This window comes from Aulonocara stuartgranti (assembly GCF_965226115.1).
Source record: "Aulonocara stuartgranti genome assembly, chromosome: 22".
NCBI lineage: Eukaryota > Metazoa > Chordata > Actinopteri > Cichliformes > Cichlidae > Aulonocara > Aulonocara stuartgranti.
Window position 1 is genome coordinate 2,740,126 of NC_138957.1, and position 21,156 is coordinate 2,761,281.

The following is a 21,156-nucleotide window of genomic DNA, read 5'->3' on the forward strand; positions in this document are numbered from 1 at the left end:
AGATGTCCATAAGTTGTGGTTGCAGTACAGGAAATTATTGTGCATTATGATTACTTTCCCCACACAGAGCCATTTCAGTCGATTTTGGGTATCCCCCACGTGTTGAATCCCACTTAAACTCTTCTCTTCTCATTTTGTGGTTAGAGTCAAAGTCACCCTCTACGACATAAGCAACAGAAAACAGAGCTACATTTTCCTCCTTTTTCTCTGCTCATGTTCTGCTTATCTGATAACAATATTTATTAGAATTACAATTTAGACCAAAATAAAGTTTGTTTTCTCATCTACTAGTACTATTTATTATTACATTAATACAGCAAGGTTCAGTTAGGTTTGCATAAAAATAGCTGGTAGAAACGTCCACCAAAGAGCTTTCTTACTTTGAGTACATGTCAGAGTCTGTACTTTTTCACTTTTATTTGAGTTAAAAAGTTGAATCAGTACTTCAACTTTACTGGAGTACTTTTCAACACTAGTATCTACACTACGACTTAAGTACAGAACAACTACCTCAAGCTCTACTCCCACAGAGGTAGATTATCTTTTATAATAGCGTTGCACCTCTAAACAGCATCCTCATTGTGTACTACTCTGGATACTGTGGCTTCTATTGGAAAAAACCTCAAATCAGAAGTATTTGACTCCCTGGTATAACTCCCAAACATGTACCTAAAAGCACATGACCCATAAGTTGGAGAGGAAATGGCATCTTGCTATTAAAAGATGTTCAATTACTCTGGAAGAGTTTGTTGCTCTATAAAAAAAAAGCACCTTGTGTAAAGCTCATTTCACAATTTTTTCACTGACTGAAAAAAAAAAAAATATAAGAACAACCCCAAGTTTTTCTTCAGCCCTTTAGCCAGAAGGACAAAGAGTCAGAACTCTGTTGAGCCAAGGTTTCTTTTAACCTTAACTAGAAATGACTTCATGAATGTCTTCACAACTAAAATGAATGTAACCATTCATAAGTATCTCACCATTCCTATACAAAGGAATGGTTTATTTTCCGTTACGTTTCAGAACTCATCACAATATAGAAACAGTGTTATCCAGTGTTACAAATGATCTTGTTGTGGCCTGTGATAGTAGTCTCATCTTTAGACCTCACTGCAGCTTTGATAAAATTGACCATAATATTTTATTACAGAGATTAGAGCATGGCATAGGTTTAAAGGTACTGCACTGCAGTAGTTTGAATCATATCTATCTATCTATCTATCTATCTATCTATCTATCCTTAACCCTAACCTCTTTTTTCCTACTTTTAAATTTAGATAAAAATGTGGTTATTGTACTCAACCCTAAAAATTCCAGTAACACTGTGAGGAATCTTGGAATTACTTTTAATGAGGGTATGTCCTTCAGTCGCACATCAAACTAATGCAGATGCACTGCATTTATATATCACTCTGCATTTAATCATTAATTATTATTGATTTCTGGCTTTCTTCAACAGTGTTTCATGTTCTGTCTCCCTCCCCCTCAACTGCAGATGGCCCCGCCCCTCCCTGAGCCTGGTTCTGCTAGAGGTTTCTTCCTGTTAAAAGGGAGTTTTTCCTTCCCACTGTCAGCAGGTGCTTAGTCATAATGTGTTGTCTGATTGTTTTAGGATTATTTACCCCTATGTAAAAACAGTTACCTTTTAAATATTATATATGTAGCACCAAATCCTACTAACAATAATCTCTTACACTGCAATGCAGCCATTCACAAAATCAAAATTGCTGAACCCACTTAAAAAGCATAAGATCCAACCTAATCTTAAATCTTCACTTTACAAAGACGTAACTGTACACACTTTTTCAGATTGAATTTCTGTTATTACTACGGCCCACTAGTACCTTTTCAGCACACAAGGGGGCCCAGCCCCAGACTGAAAAGCACTGCTGTCAGATAAATGAGAGAAAGAGCAAGGTGAGGTTTTAGCAGTGCAGTGTTTTTGATCTCCTGCCTTCTTTATTTCACTTCAGTTCTGTCCTCAGTGCAGTTTCATGGTATGTTGTGCAAGTCACTTGATCAAATATCCCATGTTTAGCAGAGATTTAATTCACTAACATGAAAAATTTGAATAAATAAAATTTAATTTTTTAAATGTAATTATGAGACAGTGTTTTTCAGCTATTGAAACATGAAGGTAGTATAATGAATTACTTTCTCATTGGAGCAATTAAGTAATGTATTACTTTTAAGAAAAGTTTTCTGTGTAATGTGTGTAATAATTAGTTTGAGTACAGAAAAGAAGGAAAATACCTCCAACATGCAAAAAAATTTGACCCACTGCATGAACTTAATCTGCATGGATATAATGTCTTTGATATGCTGCTTAGCAATGGTGGAACCAAATGACAGTCGATAAGAGAATCGACAAGGAAACAAATCAATAAGTGATATTGAGAATGAAATTGAAATCACTATTACAATTTATTATCAATTCCTATCCCTAGCCATGATGTTAAGTAACTTTGAATATAACTTTTCACAAAACTTAGAACAAAAAGTACAGAGTGACAGAAACATACATGATACCTGTATGTTTCTGCTTGGCTCAGAAACATACAGGTATCAAGGCAGACTAGGAGATGTGCTAATAGCTTCCAAATTGCAAATTACCATGTTTATTCCATACAAAGGAACAGATTCAAAGCAATCTAAAAAAAACAGCATAAAATAACTTTAGACATTGTTGAAACTCGTTCGATTTGGGTAAGAGAAGAAAGCAGACTGAATCCAGGTAGGTGGCAAAAAATAGTGATCTTTATTTACACACTTGCGCAGAGTGTGGGAAGAAACTTTTCAACAACAATCTTCTTCGAGCAGACCGCTCCCCATCCTTATATTACCCTGATGACGTCACAGTTAGATCTTACTGGAAATGATAACAGTTCCCCACACTCAAAAAGTTCTCCTTATATAGACATCAGATGCCACTTTAGAGACAAAGTTCTCCTTATATAGACATCAGATGCTACTTTAGAGACAAACAAGTGTGTGATATGTTGTGCAGTTTTGTGAGACTGTGTGTCCAACAGAGAGACTGTCCTGAAACGACCTCCCTGTCCTTAATAAGTGTGTGTGTGAACGTGCGTGTTTTACATAATTCTATGTGCATGTTGTTATAGGCCTGAATATGTGTGCAAGTGAATGTAGCAGGCCCTACTGGACCCACAGCTTCAAGAGGTGTGGATACAATGATGTGAATACCATTTGCAACAGCTTAAGCAGATAGAAAGAATGATACAGAACAACAATAGACTGATTAAAGTGATGATAATCTGTGTACATTAATATTTGCTCAGATTAACCTAGATATAATTCAAAGATTATTCTGTCAACTGATTCGACAATGATGAATGATTGATCAATGATAGTTCTGATTATAAACTGTCACCATAAGAATACAGAATAAAATATCTCTTGTCCACAACATGCATAAATTTAAAGAATTTGTTTATTTGCATTCTGTTGATATCGATATCAGAAATTAATTTTCTGGAGGCAGTTACAAATTAGTACCTTCAATTTTTTTTATACCTTTACCTGCCACACTCACCTTTAAGCAACATGAAGCCTCCGGTTTGTCTGGGCCTATGTCTGCGATGACAGACCTAAAGAGCACCGAAAAGACACAGAAAACCACACCAATACTCTTATAACCTCTCTGCAAATGTGATATTTACAGAATGGATCAGTCAGCAGACAACCACTAGGCCACGTCCCATCTAAAGTCCAAACATTACTACACTTTTGTTTCATGCTCTTACCAATGAGGCACTGATGACCTCCTAAGTCGATATGTTACTGTAATTACCTGAGAGGAAGAGAAGGTGAAATTCCACAGATGAAGGACTGGAAAACTATATTTTTCATCATAAGTTGTCATTTATGGTTGAGGAATGCTGGCATGAAAAATTCATGTAACAGCTGAGGAAAGCTTGCTAACAGGGTGCCGTCAGGACATCAAGATGTTACCATGTTAGCTTATGTAGCTGACTTTCCATCTTCTGTATCTTGTATTCTCAAATTACTGGCTTCAGGCAAAGTTCATGCTCTGTTGTCAAGAGACAATTAACAACTGAAAACTAACACACCTCAAATGATCTCCAAGCTACCTTATTGGTGCCTCCAGGATGGGGTTGCAAACAGAGAGAAAAAGCATCTGTGATGTTTCTTAAAAGCATTCAATGAGATGGTGAGGTAAATGATCTGATGTCTCACCAATGAGGAAACCACATAAACACTACTGAATCTACCTCTGGGTCATGTAGAGACCTGTGTAATGCAGGCAAAGCAGTAGACTAGGTTCCTCTGTAATGCTGATGCACAACGACAAAGGGTATTGTCTGGGTAGTTAAACTAAAAACTTTTGTGATCACGTAGTTCTTGTAATAAATTAAGTCTAAGGGTTACAGAGTGGGCACACTGATGTGCAATGTCAACAACAGTTAACTTGCAAAACAGCTCATGGAGAGGCCATTATGGGACAATGTTACAAGTGAACAGTGTGGAATTTTCAGTCTTTTGGAAGCAAAGGTTAAGACTTTTTGTTGTTGTTGTAAATAATCAGCAACAAGTCTCCAAAAGTTGATTCTGTTCATCTGGACGTAGCGTTTTGTGGGAGAAACGTTTCGTCACTCAAAATCAGCAACAAGGGAAAATTCCAGGGAGGCAAGTGTACCATTTATAGTTTGGACCAGAGATAAGATGGTAAATGGACCGTACAAGTTAACGTCTGGATAAGCGACACCCTGGACACAGGAAGTTGTTGTTGCAAAAACAATGCTAATTTTGTTGAAGGACAAAGGACCTTTCACAATCAGAAGGGGAAGAATGGAAAACACTGTATCTCCAAGGCAAGTATACTAAACTCAAGTTCATTAGCATTAGCATCCTAATATATGACACTGCCTTTGCTCCAGCTTAGCACCAAATCTCTATGAATAGTTATAAAGTTAACAGAGGTGTCAGCTAACTATTATTAAACTATAAACCAACTCTTAGTGCTAGTGATTTTGAGAAGAAAATGGGATTGCTAGCAAAGCTAATTACTGAGGTGATGCTAGCATTTTTAGCTTTTCCACACTTGTTAGCATTCAGTACTTTTTTGGATTTAGTCTGATTTATCTATTCAAGTGTCCACTGCATTCCCAAAGGTTTGCTTTTCTTTCTTTCAGGGGATTCGTTATATGGGTTGTTGGTGTACAGGGGCGTTGTAAAAAGGTGGGTTTGCAGCATAAGCATTTTAAGGATGTTCAGAAATTACACTTGTCATAAATGTGGTTTTTCTGTGAAAACCCTAACAGGTTATCTATGTATCATAAAGTATGTGTGTTGTATAGCAGTTAACTTCAAAAGAACAATGCTTTCAAATGTCTTGTTGTCACTATCAGCTTTCATCTTCTGTGTCACAATGTGAGACTTTTCATGGGCACTTTATAGATACATATGAAAAGTTCTTCTCGTCGTGTTCCTTCTATGTGGCCCTTCAGTGTTAAGTATTGTGTAAACATCTCCATCTCTGTGACTTCCTGTCTCAAATGATTCATTTTCTGTTCTCCATATAGTCATCTGTCTCCTGTGTGTTGCATTTAGTTTTGCGCTGACTTGTTATATATAATATATACATTTCCCCTAACTCCCTTGTATGTTTTCATAGCTTTTCTTTTGTTCTTTTTCAGGTCATTCTTTAACTTCCTCTCGTGTGCTTGCTGTTCTCCAAAAACTTTTTATTTCCCCCCCTGTGGATTGCATACATACTAATTAAAGGTTAGTTTTTAGCTTAACCTGCTTGGTTCTAAATACTGCATTTTCATTTCTCTCATTCCACACCTCATGACAGATCATAAATGCATTTCTAAATGCAAGAAGCTTAACCTAACCTCTTTGGTGCCACACACTGCTCTGGTGCAGGAATAACATGCACTCACCACAAACATGCTCTTTGTAAACTCCCGCTGTTTTGCTGTTTTTATTGGTGATACATTAAAAATCTGTACATTACTGTAAAGACTAGGATCAGTCACTGATTACTAACTGTTTTGTTTTGAGGATTTTTGTATTTGATTTAACAGATTCCTCTTCGAGATAAATCCTAGCAAAAGATGATAAAGAGAAGAAGAATACTTTGAGCATTTGGCTGCTGGTGATCTTCTCTGAAAAATTATGCAAACCTGCTCTCATCTGTGAAGAGAAGAGGATGCCAGTGGCAGACCAGCCAGTTCCAGTATTCTCTGTGGAATGTCAGTTGATTTGCATGGTGCTGGGCTGTGAGCGCAAATCCCACTGAGGGACTGGTGGTGTTTGTTATGTTACTGCTTGCCCAAAGAAATATTGGTCCTGAGGCTCAGTTGATGCTTTTCTACGGCCCTGTCCGGTCCTGCTTTCCTAATGTAATAGGGCATCTCCTGGTATCTCTATCACACAATTGCGGACATACAACCGTGGTAGACTACCTGTGCAACCTGTATGGACTCTTTGGATCATCTTATCAGTATAAGGAAACACTTGACTCTTTTTTACATTTACTGGTGGGTGGGCAATTATTTCATTGTGTTTCACGACAAACCAAAAGTCTACCAGGTAAACTCAACATGTTCAGTGTGATTCCAAATTCAGAGTACACTTGGTTTAATCGGAAGATGTTTGTTATTTTAATTTTGTTTTGTTTTTATGGCTCATTAAAAACCATCAAATTGTTTTTACTTTTTTCATTACTGATTATTAGGAATGTTCTGTTGTATATTTGTTAATATAATTACATGTTGAGGCACAGTAAGTGAGTGTGTCCTAATTGTTTTCCAGTTGCGAAAGTAAAATCAAATCCCAGCATTGCTGATGAATGTCATTCAACCACAATGTAGTTTGGAGTAACTGGAAAAATTTACTAAGTAAGGAATTGGGCTTGCAGCAGCAATAGATCTATTTTTTTTTAAAGATGATTTTAAGGACAAATATAGAAAAAGAAATGTAGTGATGTGATGTGGTAATATATGGTAAGGTATAAAGCAGTATTGTAGCATTACTGTACAAACCTAGTGTTTTATCATGTTAATATTAATATCAATCAGTAGGTACTCAAACTTCACAGCTTAATTGAATTATAATATATATTAGTAATGAGAAACAAAAAGTTATTATACTTTATCAGTATAAAACCACTTATTGAGGTGCACATGTCTCAAACTACAAACACAGTCAAGAAGATGGCCTTGTATTTATATACACATTCATACAGTAATCTGAAAAAGAAAGTTTGCACTGTCTCTGATTATTTTCCTGGCATGCAAGATACTGTATTTCTTTGGTCTCTTTCTGGTAAGCCTACGTGGATTTTGTCAAGTCATTTGGCAGAACAGAAACAAGACTTGATCAACCACCCTACAAGGAAAAAATATACATTTGTTTCAGAATCAAAGCTGGGACCGTATACAAGTACTAACGTTCTGTGGTGAAGTGCCTAAAGTTTACAATAACAGAAAAATAAATTTATTATATGTATTATTATTATTATTATTATTATTATAGGTGCCAGATTGACGATTGAGCTTATGTTTGGTTTATAATTCACAGATGAGCTACATAACTGAGCTTTTCAGGATGAATAAATTTGAACATTAAGCTATGTTTACAGAAGGTAGTGATAGAATCTGAAAGAGCTGCCTACCACTTTAAGCATGTAAGTGCGATGGCAGCATAAAAACCTGTGTGGTTTAGGAAGAGGACGAGCACTGGCAAGGAAGTCTCATGGTTTTCTGCATAGGTTGTTCTGGAATTTTTTTTTCATTTTTTGGAATGTTCATGCTTATTTTGTAAGAATTTCATTGTTATGTTTTTAGTTTGTAAAAATAAACAATCTTCCAGTCATAATTAAACTGGAAACATTTCTGTTTGGAAACCAAGAACACCCATCAGCCATAGACTCCTTTTTTTTTTTTTAACTTGGTCTTTTGAAAATTTCCTTACAATTATTAACATCAGACTAAACAAAACAGTAATTACATGAAATAAAACACGCTTTGTTAATGGAAACAACTTTAACTGCATTTTTGTTATATTCTGCTCATGTTTATATGTATATTAATCTAATTTTCACTGTATTCTCCAGCACAAAGAAAAGCTGAAGAAACTACTCATTATAAAAAATGAAGTTAAAAAAAATGCTATCCATTCCACACAATATGTGTCCAAGTATTTGGACAATGAATAATTCAATGTAATTTTTCATAAATAATAATCCTTCATAATGCATCCTTTAGTAAGAGGAGGAATAGAGAGAAAATGCAGAAGTAGTTGCTTAAAAGCATTCAAGGAGATGGTGGGAATGGTGATGCCAGTCTGGGCTGGGGGAGTTATTGCTCCACTTACTTTACAAACTGAAAATCTCATTAAGTGTGACACTGAAGATTAGTTGAGAGGGACCAAAGTGGAAAGAGAATGAACTCACACAGGGGCTGTGAGGAGGCTTTGGCTTTGTTTGCCATCATTAATTCAGCATTGAAACAGCTCTGGGGGAAGCTCAGAGCCACTGATCAGAAGAGCTCCAGATATGACAGGCGAACAGGTGCCCCTTTTCCTCTCCAAACACTTTTCCCTTTCAGCTTCCATTCTCAAGTCTTAATTGAGGTGAGCTGTGTATTTGAGCCATCTGTGTGCTGACAAAATAAAGCTGGCTTTGATTTATGGTACCACAGGACATATTAGCGTCTGCATTTCTCTAGGCAGAATCCCATCTCTGCCTGCAAACTTTCAGTAAGGAAGAGTAGCATTGTTATTGCTGAACTTCATCAATCGATGCTCATGTTATAATTTGTAAGACAAGTGAATGAAGGGAAAGGCTTAACATAAATCAAGAAAAATAGAAGGTTAGCAAATAACATTTGGACATGATATTTCCCATTTGTTAAATACCTTCATGTTGCACATGTGTCACGGTCCTGGGTCTGTTTTTCGTAGCTTCATTAGTTTTTGGACTTGGAATTGAGTTATTTCAATATGAGATTCCTGGTTTGCTTTGTGTTAATGTTGTGTCTGATTTTTGGACTACTTAGTCTTGTTCTTAGTTCCCACTTTTAGTCCTCCCTTTGTGTTCCTCTTCCCCGGGTTTCTATATATTTTGTGCCTTTGTCGTGTTTCCACTCTGCGTAGTTAATTTAGAGTTCCCAGTATTCCCAGATCATTTGTGTTGAGCAATAAAGCTGAAAGCACAGACGACACACACTGTTAAAAAAACTAACCAAACAAATTAAAAGGTAGAACATTTTCTTCTTTTACAGTAAGAACGTATGGTTATTGTTGATGTTATGGTTAAAAATAGTGCTTGGGTCAATGTTTTACTGTAAACAAAAATGTTTTAACTTAAAAAATATGTTTTTCCCTTATATGAACATGAAAATAACCTATAAAATAAAGTTTGTGCCACATTTTTCCCTATAAAATTAACTGTCAAAATAATAAAATTCAATTTTATTCTGTAAAAATTACCATAATTTACTTGTGTTTAAAAATGTATTGCAATTAACTTTTTTAATGGTTAAAAAAATAATAGAAAGCTTCCCTGTAAATATTATAGTGAAATAATTGAATAAATTATTTTGCTATTTACAAACACCAATTTTACTTTATAAATTAACATGACATGACAAACTCTCATGAGCTTTATGAAACGGTTTACCTCATGAAATATTCATAGTATGAATTATCAACTACTTCATTTCATGCATACAAATATTGTGTAAGTAAGTAAAATATTTAGCCAGCTGTTATTGGATGATAACCTTTTTTAGACTAGAGTGCTTTTAATCGTTCCACTCTGCAAGCTTAATAGACAAACTATGAATTTATTCAAATTCCTGAATGTAACACAAAAATGTCCACCTTAAATTTCCAAGACAGTATTTTATTTCACATATTTGATGTTGTAAACATCAAATGTTTACTTTTTTACTCAATAAATCGCAAATAGTAACATTGATGACAGCAAGAGTGTCATGTCTGTGTGTAGGCAGGCAGGAAGAGAGGACCCAAAATGCAGGACTCACTGAGGCAGAAGTAACTCAAAACACACAGCTTTATTGCTGGTAAGAAGCAGAACAGAAAAACACTAACTAAACTGGAAGAACAGAATAACTAGGCAGGTAGGCTGGCGGGCAAACGGAACACACAGAGGGTGAACAGACGTTAACGGCGCGACAGCAAGTAGGGGAAGACAGTGGCTGTGTCCCAATTCAGGGTCTGCACGCTTGAAGTACGCGCACTACGCATACTACGTACGGTGTGTACTATAAGTACAAGAAGTGCAGAAGTGAGAGGCTTGTGAAATGGGACGGTATACCCTTCGTCGCGCTGTTCAGGTTGCCTAGCAACCATGATACTAACCGCAAGAAATGTTTCATACAGCTTTGTGTGACAGAAATGAAGGAGAAAAAAATGTTTTGTTGGTCATTCATTTTTGTCATGACATCACTTTGATTAGTTGAGTATCAACTAAGCAAAATTCTCCACACCCACCGCTGCGCTATGAATTGTGGGATATATGGGACCACGAAGCGTGCACCGAACCACGCTTGATATTTGGGGAAATCGACGGCGCATTTGGAGTACGCATTTGAAGTACACTTCGAATTGGGACAGCCATCGTCGCGTGGCGGTGACATAATCGCACTTAAAATGCGTACTTCAAGCGTGCAGACCCTGAGTTGGGACACAGCCACAGACACTAAATACAAGAGGTGAACGGAGCGAAGAGGAAACAGCTGGGAAACACGGCTGACGCTGATTACACTGACGAGACAGGGAGAGCACAAAGCTGAAACACTGACATCAGATAGGAACAAGAACTTCAAAGTAAAACAGGAAACAAAACACACATTACTTAGACAGAGAGAAAGACTTGACACTGACCAAAGCCTACTAAATAATAATCATAATCAAAACAGTATCACTGATTAATCAAATCATAAATCATAATCTAGAAAAACACTAAAGCATGAAAAACAGAAAGCTGGGTCAACATGACCCAGAACCGTGACAAAGAGTAAAGAATCACTGAATTTTTACAAGTTCTGTTCAAACTGTGTAAAACCAATGTTGTAAGTTCAGCATACATTATATTTTACACTACCTGGAGCAGACAAATCAGACACCTGTACCATAAATTTAAGTGTTACTGGTGCTGTTCTCACTACATAAATGTCAGTACACATAGAATGTTGTCTTTTCAAACTATCCAAATGCAGACATAGAGAATGAAACATTTTTTTCTATAATTGAAAGAAAATCTGAATTTAAGAAATTCCACGAACAAGTTTACATCAACATATTTTACACACAGAACTCAGCAGTAACGCTGAAAATGTACATCTTAAAACTGCACCAGGTAATAAAACAAAAAAACTTCACACTTGTTTTGAGAACTTCATCTGCAATTTTTGGTTAACCACAAAATGTTAGCAATGTACATGCACCATACCTTTTTTATACCATTGGAATACAAATATTTTTAAAACTGTAGGAAAATTCAAATCCAAGTCACTCCTGGAACAAGCAGGTTTACTACATTTTCCAGATATAAAACAGTGATGCAAAAGTAGTACTTTTAGTTCTTTCTTAGTACTTTTACAAACTGCGCCTAGTAAAACTTCACATTGTTAAAAACTTCCCACTCAAAATCAGAAATGTAACAATTGTTTCATCAACAGAACATCTGTTGAGTATGTAACAGAGTATACCTTTATCACTTTGTCTCAAACAAGAAGGGCAGAACTAGATCCACTCATGGTCAACAATGTCTGAGATGAGAATGAAGACTGGGATTGACCGAGAACACAGTTTTCTTCTTGGACTCAACCTTTGTGCGTTCTCAGGATTTATGGAAAACAAACACCTTTATGGAAAAAAAGGGCGAGAGAGAGATTGAGGAAATTAACAACCTGAGGCAGGATATTAAATGGCTAAGTTTGATAAACACAAAAATACAGTGGGGCAAAAAAGTATTTAGTCAGCCACCGATTGTGCAAGTTCCCCCACCTAAAATGATGACAGAGGTCAGTAATTTGCACCAGAGGTACACTTCAACTGTGAGAGACAGAATGTGAAAAAAAAAATCCATGAATCCACATGGTAGGATTTGTAAAGAATTTATTCGTAAATCAGGGTGGAAAATAAGTATTTGGTCAATAACAAAAATACAACTCAATACTTTGTAACATAACCTTTGTTGGCAATAACAGAGGTCAAACGTTTACTATAGGTCTTTACCAGGTTTGCACACACAGTAGCTGGTATTTTGGCCCATTCCTCCATGCAGATCTTCTCGAGAGCAGTGATGTTTTGGGGCTGTCGCCGAGCAACACGGACTTTCAACTCCCGCCACAGATTTTCTATGGGGTTGAGGTCTGGAGACTGGCTAGGCCACTCCAGGACTTTCAAATGCTTCTTACGGAGCCACTCCTTTGTTGCCCGGGCGGTGTGTTTTGGATCATTGTCATGTTGGAAGACCCAGCCTCGTTTCATCTTCAAAGTTCTCACTGATGGAAGGAGGTTTTGGCTCAAAATCTCACGATACATGGCCCCATTCATTCTGTCCTTAACACGGATCAGTCGTCCTGTCCCCTTGGCAGAAAAACAGCCCCATAGCATGATGTTTCCACCCCCATGCTTCACAGTAGGTATGGTGTTCTTGGGATGCAACTCAGTATTCTTCTTCCTCCAAACACGACGAGTTGAGTTTATACCAAAAAGTTCTACTTTGGTTTCATCTGACCACATGACATTCTCCCAATCCTCTGCTGTATCATCCATGTGCTCTCTGGCAAACTTCAGACGGGCCTGGACATGCACTGGCTTCAGCAGCGGAACACCTCTGGCACTGCGGGATTTGATTCCCTGCCGTTGTAGTGTGTTACTGATGGTGACCTTTGTTACTTTGGTCCCAGCTCTCTGCAGGTCATTCACCAGGTCCCCCCGTGTGGTTCTGGGATCTTTGCTCACCGTTCTCATGATCATTTTGACCCCACGGGATGAGATCTTGCGTGGAGCCCCAGATCGAGGGAGATTATCAGTGGTCTTGTATGTCTTCCATTTTCTGATGATTGCTCCCACAGTTGATTTTTTCACACCAAGCTGCTTGCCTATTGTAGATTCACTCTTCCCAGTCTGGTGCAGGTCTACAATACTTTTCCTGGTGTCCTTCGAAAGCTCTTTGGTCTTGGCCATGGCGGCGTTTGGAGTCTGACTGTTTGAGGCTGTGGACAGGTGTCTTTTATACAGATGATGAGTTCAAACAGGTGCCATTCATACAGGTAACGAGTGGGGGACAGAGAAGCTTCTTACAGAAGACGTTACAGGTCTGTGAGAGCCAGAGATTTTCCTTGTTTGAGGTGACCAAATACTTATTTTCCACCCTAATTTACAAATAAATTCTTTACAAATCCTACCATGTGAATTCATGGATTTTTTTTCACATTCTGTCTCTCACAGTTGAAGTGTACCTCTGGTGCAAATTACTGACCTCTGTCATCATTTTAAGTGGGGGAACTTGCACAATCGGTGGCTGACTAAATACTTTTTTGCCCCACTGTAAATCCATAATAAAACAAATTTTACCATTCAAGGAACTACAGTGTTGATTGTAGTTCCACGGGGTAGTGTATGTTAAAGCAGTAGTAACTGCCAAACATTAGGCAGACATGAAGGTTGTGATGTGGTCGTTAACAATCTTCATGTCGATGCTCAACATGAATGTCTCAGCAGCGAAGCAGGAGGAACCTGAGAATTTAAAAATTAAAAATTAAAAACTTTAATAACAATAATACAGAGATACTTTTTACATATATCAGTGGATCACTTAACTTGCTGGCTGAACTTCTATGTTTGTGTTAGCCACTCCTCAGTGTGAAAGCAACAGAACATGAAACTAAACAAGCCAAAAATACAAGAACAAGGCAGTTAGAGCAGAAAGAAACTGTTGAATTTTGCTATATCTATTTACCACAAACAACGACGCAGGGTGTTGGTGGCACTTTCTCCGTCTGAACATCTTCTGCAAGGCTTGTCATCTTAAACCAGTGGAACAGAAGCTCTTCCTTCTCATCAAAATGAGCCAGTAAGAAGCATCATCTCAAAAGTCATTGAGCATCATCTCAATGACTTCTTTCGAGCAACCACTGGACTGAACTCTTTCAGTCTGAAGCTTGAGAAGAGAATTCAGGAGTTATTTGCGCTTTTGTGCATCAACATATTTGAGGAACTTTAACAGACCTGCCCCCTTTTTGTCTACAATGGTGAGGAAGTTCTCCATCAGATTCACACCAGTCCGTTTCTAGAAAATGTGCTGTCATACTGGTTTCATTGAAGAGAAAGAGCCATTCCTGGCATAGTTTCTGGATGCTTGCCCTTTTGTTGATATCTTTACGCTGCATGTAATAGGTGCACTTGACTAGTTTTTCCAGAATATCTGTACTGTACTTCTTCTTTTTAAACAGCTTCTTCATTTCTTCTTTTTTTCAAGCAGACTCTCCACGGTCTCAGAGAGTGGCAAATGCATGGCTACCAGCTAATACAGTCATATGTGTCTTGAACACTTGCTTTTTCTTCAGAAGGCATTTCATCTGTGTCATTGCCATCATCTGATGCCGCTTTGCATTTTCTTACTTTTGGTGTGTCAGGTCGCTTGATGTTTTCAACTCCTGCCTGAAGCTGCTTTACCAGGGAATGATATCCAGGTCCAATAACATCACCATCAATCACGTCTTGAAGAGACTTGGGATACTTGGCCACCATCCTTTTTGCTATCTCTGTAGTGTTGCGTTTGGTTGGATTCTGACAAATCTTCATCATTTCAGAGACCACAATCCTTACCTTTTCTCATCTTTGTCTTGCACTTGGTCTTTTCTGTCTTTCCAAGTTCTGTACCAACTCCTTGGGGAGCCTTGGTATCTCAAATCTCTCTATCCAGTTTAGCATTAATGGTGTACAGATTCCTGAAGGTGATGAAAAAGTCATGGATGATGCTGGTGAAGAAGAAATTGAGGTCGGAGAGGGAAGGACATCCACAGGAGAGGAATGCACAGAGTTTGGTGTCGAAGCGCTTGAGATGAAATGATATGAAAGCATTAAACATTGAGCCATCCTATATTTGCAATGTTGGGGGAATCGCTGACCCAGCAGAAAGAAAGGCCTGAAACATCTGATGTCTCTCTGAAAGAGTCAAGCACATATTTTTGAAATTTTTCAAATGCCTTGTACATTTTTTGAAGTAACTATGTTTGCTCTCAAAGCACATTGTGCACAGCCTGAGGAGAGGGCCACATTTTAGGATCAGTCCTGGATGATGTCGCACGTAATGATGTATAGGTCTTAAGTTGATATTAGGTAACAGCTCCTCTCTGGTTTCCAAATACAATATAGCATCCAGATGAGTAACCTGAGCACAAGTTAGGTCAACGATCTTCTTGAGCTGCCAAGTTAACTTCCACACATTATCTTAAGGTTTCTGCATTCCGTCTCCAATTATGAGAGGTAAAGGTCTCGAGAAGTTGCAATTTTGAACAGCTTGTCCACTAAATTTCAATGTTTTTGGACTGACCTCACAAGGTTTGGATGAAGCATCTGTTTTTTTTTGCATTTAAGTACACTTGATGTACTCTTTTCGAACTGTGTTGATGAAGTAGTTGAGGTAAAGAGCAAGATCGTATGAGCAGACACCCTTAAGATGACATGACCGAAACATGGGGGCATGCCAGGTGTGCAAACATCAAAGCTTTGTAAAGAATTAAATGCAAACCTAAATTTTATCCCCTGTACTTCTGACAGGTCTTCTCTTTCCAGTTGTTCAGTGGCAGATCTATACGTTTCTGGGGTCCATTGAGGTCCACAGACTGCTGGATCAGCACCCTGAAATTCAGTTCAAGTTAACAGACAATAGCTGCATAAGTACACAGACAAACTGAAATTTTTTGTAGAACCCCCAATACAATGAGAGCTCAGGTTGTATCCAGCAATGCAGTAGAGCGGTCCTTTCACAACAGTTTTATCTGCCATTGTTATCCCATTCTCCTCTAGTACCTTCAAATCAGTCAGGTGTTCTGAAAAAAACCTTTTCATGGTCAAGTTAGCCAGAATCTGTCTCTCTACACAGTAAGACTAGCTGCACATGATCAGCATTTGACCGGGCATGGGGGAATGTTGAGTAGAGAGAAGTATACCACCAAAACCTCGTGTTACTTTTTTGCAGAACCAGTAGGTTCCCTACTTCATATGCATCCTGGTATAGAACCAGCTTGAGACAATGAAGATTTTCCTGAAAAAATGTGTTTGACACAAACACGTTACCATCACAACAGTCACTGAGAACATATGGTCTTGAAACATGATTAGAATCTACTGATATGAGAAACCTTGCCAAAAACTTGAATCCAGCAGACTCTTCAAGGTATTTAGCACTGTTCTCATCTCTGTCCACAAACACTTTGGGTTCAACATACTTGAACACATCTTTAAAGTGATGAACTCTTCATGGGCTTCTCATGGGCCCTGTGTGACAAGCTGAGAACAAGTCAGATTGTTTTACTGCGCCACATATATTTAGTGTCTCCATCTGAAATTAACATGTCTTAATGCTTTGTATCTTGTTCTATTTAATCTTAACAAGCCCCTAAAAACAGTCAGTGATCACTGTTGGCCTCTCTCGGTTTTTATTACCGCTAATCATTTTAAAGCTCAGTTTTTAAACCCTTACGATGTATACTATAGCCCAGCCCATGCAGCAGTATGTTAATGACTTCTCTCCAAACGTAACTTAGAAACTGTAATTCATGCTTTTATTACATCATGCCTGGATTATTATAATTCCATTTTAATAGGGAGTGGGCTGGGCACTTTGTCACGCTTACAATTAGTGCAAAATGCTGCGGCTCAATTTTTAACTGGTAGAAGGAAATTCGACCACATCACTCCGGTTTTGGCCTCCCTACATTAGCTTCCAATCAAATTTAGGATCCATTTTTAAAGTTCTTTTATTGTTTTTTAAATATTTAAATGGTTTGGCACCCATTTATTTGTCCGATTTGTTGAAGCCTTATGTTCCCACTCGTTCCCTCTGGTCAGCTGAGCAACTGCTGCTTTCAGTCCCTAAGTTATGGCTGAAACTCAGGGGAGACCGGGCGTTCTCCCCTGTGGCCCCGTTGCTTTGGAGCAATTGTCCTCTTCATATTAGACAAGCTACATCAGTACCGGTTTTAAGTCCAGATTAAAAACCTATTTTTATTCTCTGGCTTTTTACTCTGTGGGTGACTGACATTTTTATACATTTTTATTAATTTTATTGTTTTGTTCAGTTCTTATATTATTATCATTTATAGTTGTATTGTTCAGCACTTTGGTCTACCAGGTGTGTTTTTAAAGTGCTATATAAATAAACAATGATGATGATGACTAATCTCGTATTGTGAATGGATTATCTGTTTACAGCATCCTGCCATGCGATTGCGTTTGTCCCTAACCTTCGGGAACCCTCACGTTAACTTTTACGGAGTGGAAAAAAGTTAGCGTTCATTTTCCAGCTTGTATAGTATGCTAACATAGCTGTGTAGCACATCATTGTATACCAGCTGGCCAAACTTCAGTAATCCTGAGCATTGTCCGACAGATGTTGAAGGACCTCAGCCACCTCAGAAAATAGAGACAACTCTGGCATTTCCTGTAAAGTGCAGTGGTGTGTTTAACCCAGTCCAGTTGTCTATGTATACCAAGGCTGGACTGGGACAAAAAATCGGCCCGGGCATTTTGACTAGAGACCGGCCCACCAGGATAAATGTGACGTCATTCAGGGGTAAAACCGCAAAGGATTCTGGGAACTTGTGGCAAGAGGTACTAGCGCACGCAGGCTTTCAATTGAAATCAGTTACACAGCGATAAAAAGAAACACAAAAAATGGCAAGAAGCTGTTGTATTATTAACTGCAATAGCCGGTCGCATGACAGCCACGGGAAGCTGACGGGTAAAGAGATCGTTTTTTTTTTTATCGGATTACGTCGTTGAAGAGAAATGTTTTAAGCCATGTTTCCGAAGTAAGAGCCGACGGATGGTCTGGATATACCAAATATAACATCTCAGAGCACTCCAGCTCACATGTTAGTCTGCTCCAAGCATTCCCACAAAGGTCGGTCTGCTGTTGTAGTTAATACGTCATTTTTCATAACATAATTGGTGATATAGGTTACAAGCAAGTCTGGCGCTGAACAGAAATTGTCGCGCTATGCTCCTTTATTTATTGTGCATAAATAGTGAATTGTCCTGACACAATATTGTGTTTCGCTTCTGTTATTATGGTACATTGACAAAAACATATACTTTTATTCACAGGATAAAACAGTTGTTTTGTATCACTAATTGTCCAGTACGATTACAGCATACAATATTATTGTCACTGCTACATTTCTGTGATGCTACCAGAAATTATTTCCACTACTAATTAATTACCGTTGAGCTCAAAGGTTATATTAATAAACGGTTAACGAATGTGTATTTATGATGACGATTTGTGAAACTGGTAAACTTACCTTTGTTCGTACGATGGTCTTTCGTTCTACGCGGTGCATTTCAAGGTCCTGTACCCATCCGTCGGTAAACTGTACCTGGGCTTGTTGCAGTGACCTGAAGTTACTAAACTTCATGAGTGTATGCACTCACTCCAAGAACCGTATAATTATAAATATGAGCGTGGTGAAAGTTGGGCAGCACGCCAACGTCTTTTGTCCACTCGTAAGGGTCTGACCCTTTCACTCCTTTGATTTTTTTCCTCGTATCTTTTCTTTGTCTTTTCGTCGAGTCTGTCTTTGTACGGACCGGCATTGTTCTCCTTTTGTTTTGTACATTCCTTTTTTGTGCGGCAAAGAAAAAACAAGAAGGTATTGGAACCGGAGAATGAACGTTTTGCGGTGCTGCAAATGCTTGCATTTGATGCGGTACTTGGATTGTTTTGCCACGAGTTCCCGGCATGCAATGCGCGAAAATCACGTGATTGCTAAACAAGGGGGAGGGTGCATCCGGCCTCCTCGGCTGTAATTGGTCCAGCCCAGAGTCGATCATGACCAATTGGCCAATCCAACACCTTTCATTATATATACCCTTCCTAAAAAAAAAAAAAAAAATCCATCGGCCCATAAAAACAAAAAATCGCCAGCGGCCCACCGGGCAAATGCCCGGTACGCCCGATGGCCAGTCCAGCTATGATGTATACTCCAAGATATTTATAGTCCTCCACAATGTCCACGTTGACCTCCTGGATTGAAACAGTTTTCGTTTGAAAACGCATCTTTTTCTCTCCGTTTTGGCCTTCCGTCCACCTTGAGATGGCGTTTTCCTTCAAGGAAAATGCAGCGTTTTGAAAATGCTCTCCAAAGCGGAATCATTTGAAAACACCATTTTCGCATCGCAGTGTGGACAGTGAACCCGGAGCCTTTTCGAAAATGATGACAAATTTTAGTCATGTGATGCAGTCATGTGACCAATTAAACTAAGATAGTGGAGGGCATTACACAGCAGTTGTCAATTTTTTGACAGCCCTATTAAAACCCTTTAACGTTCTGGTCAACCAATTGCTAGAGCACATTTTCAGACCCTATATCTAACTGAGGCTTTCACTGAAATTGACCTACCTTGTTGAGTCTTTTCTACCAATTGGTTTACATCTGTAATGCCAAAAAAATCCACCAGAAGGCACTGTGAATGGAAACTGTTGGCTCTTCTTATCCTTCTCCCAACCAGGAACACGGAAACAAAAAACCATCCAACATATTTTGAGTGTTTTTGATTAAACTAAGACAGGAAGATATAATTTTTTGATATATGATAGTGTTAGAGGACTTACTGAACAGATGTATGTCACTTGACAGTAGGGGTGGGTTTTAATTATCGACTTATCAATTAAAACCGATTCTGGCTTGGATAATATGATATCAATTCATTAAAATTCATTTAAAAATAAATTTATTTTGAGATTCTGGCCGATTTTGCCCGAAACGCCAGAATCTCAGGTTAAACCTCACAAAATTTCTACAACCACCAAACAGCTAAAACAGTAAATGAGAGCAGGTACACTGATTCTGCACAAAGACATAAACACAAAACGTGGACCCAGCGCATCCGAATCAGTGAGATGTCACCTTTCTCACCCGACGGCACATACACGGACACGGACACGGCGTCTGAAAGCCGACAGCTCACTGATTTTGAAGCGTCGGCGGGCGCTTTGTGTTTACGTCCTTTTTGCACTAGATTCTGAAGCTGTGGTTGTATCTCTCTCCAAACAATTTTGACTGAACCAGCAGCCAAAGACGATCCAAACTATGCTTCACATTCGCTTCACATAAACATCGTCACGAATTTCCTTTTACTTTTGCTGTTTTGCTTCCACCAAGATAAAATCACACTTCATGTAGAGCTCTCTCTCTCTTTCTCTCTAAATAGGGTTAGGATAATCAAAACCCACCCCTACTTATTACCAGTGTTGCTCAAGTTACTTGAAAAAAGTAATCAGTAACTAATTACTGATTACTTCCCCAAAAAAGTAATCCCGTTACTTTACTGATTACTTATTTTCAAAAGTAAATAATTACTTAGTTACTTTTTAAAAACACGATTTACAACCCGAATAGGTGATAAAGCGATAGATCTTTCAGCCCAATTCTACTTTTTCTGCATAATCCATCATACAAAATGTAATCCAATGGAAAAGTATCTTTTTTAATTTGTTTTATCAGTTTTAATCTTTTAACTTTATGCATCAAGCAAAAATTTTATTATATGCAACATTCTCTGACTTGAATAAATTAGTTTAACATTTAAACCTATTTTCTACACATTCCAGCACATAAAATAAAATATTTTTTGTGTTTACACTCACTCTTTCAAATAGATGCAAGTAAAACACAGCAGAAAATAAATAAAGTCAAAGACTAGCGGTCCTGTTGCTCTATTTTCACCTGTAAAGCAGGACTGAGGTAGGCGGAGGTTTACCCTGCTCCATCTTCAATGGAAGAATCCGCGAGTTTCTCTGTGAATTTCCCATTACGTCGTAGCTACTCGGTGCTCGTTTGGAAGTTTAGGGGTTTTTTCGCTGTAAAAAGAAGTTTTTTTCCCACGCACGATGGACGCTAATGT

The 21,156-nt window shown here is 38.2% G+C and overlaps 1 protein-coding gene across 2 annotated transcripts in view; it reads left to right on the forward strand.

Moving 5' to 3' along the window:
• The window catches only part of nxph1 (neurexophilin 1), a 73,014-nt gene that overhangs the window by 33,037 nt on the left and 18,821 nt on the right, over positions 1 to 21,156 (forward strand). The window lies entirely within an intron of this gene.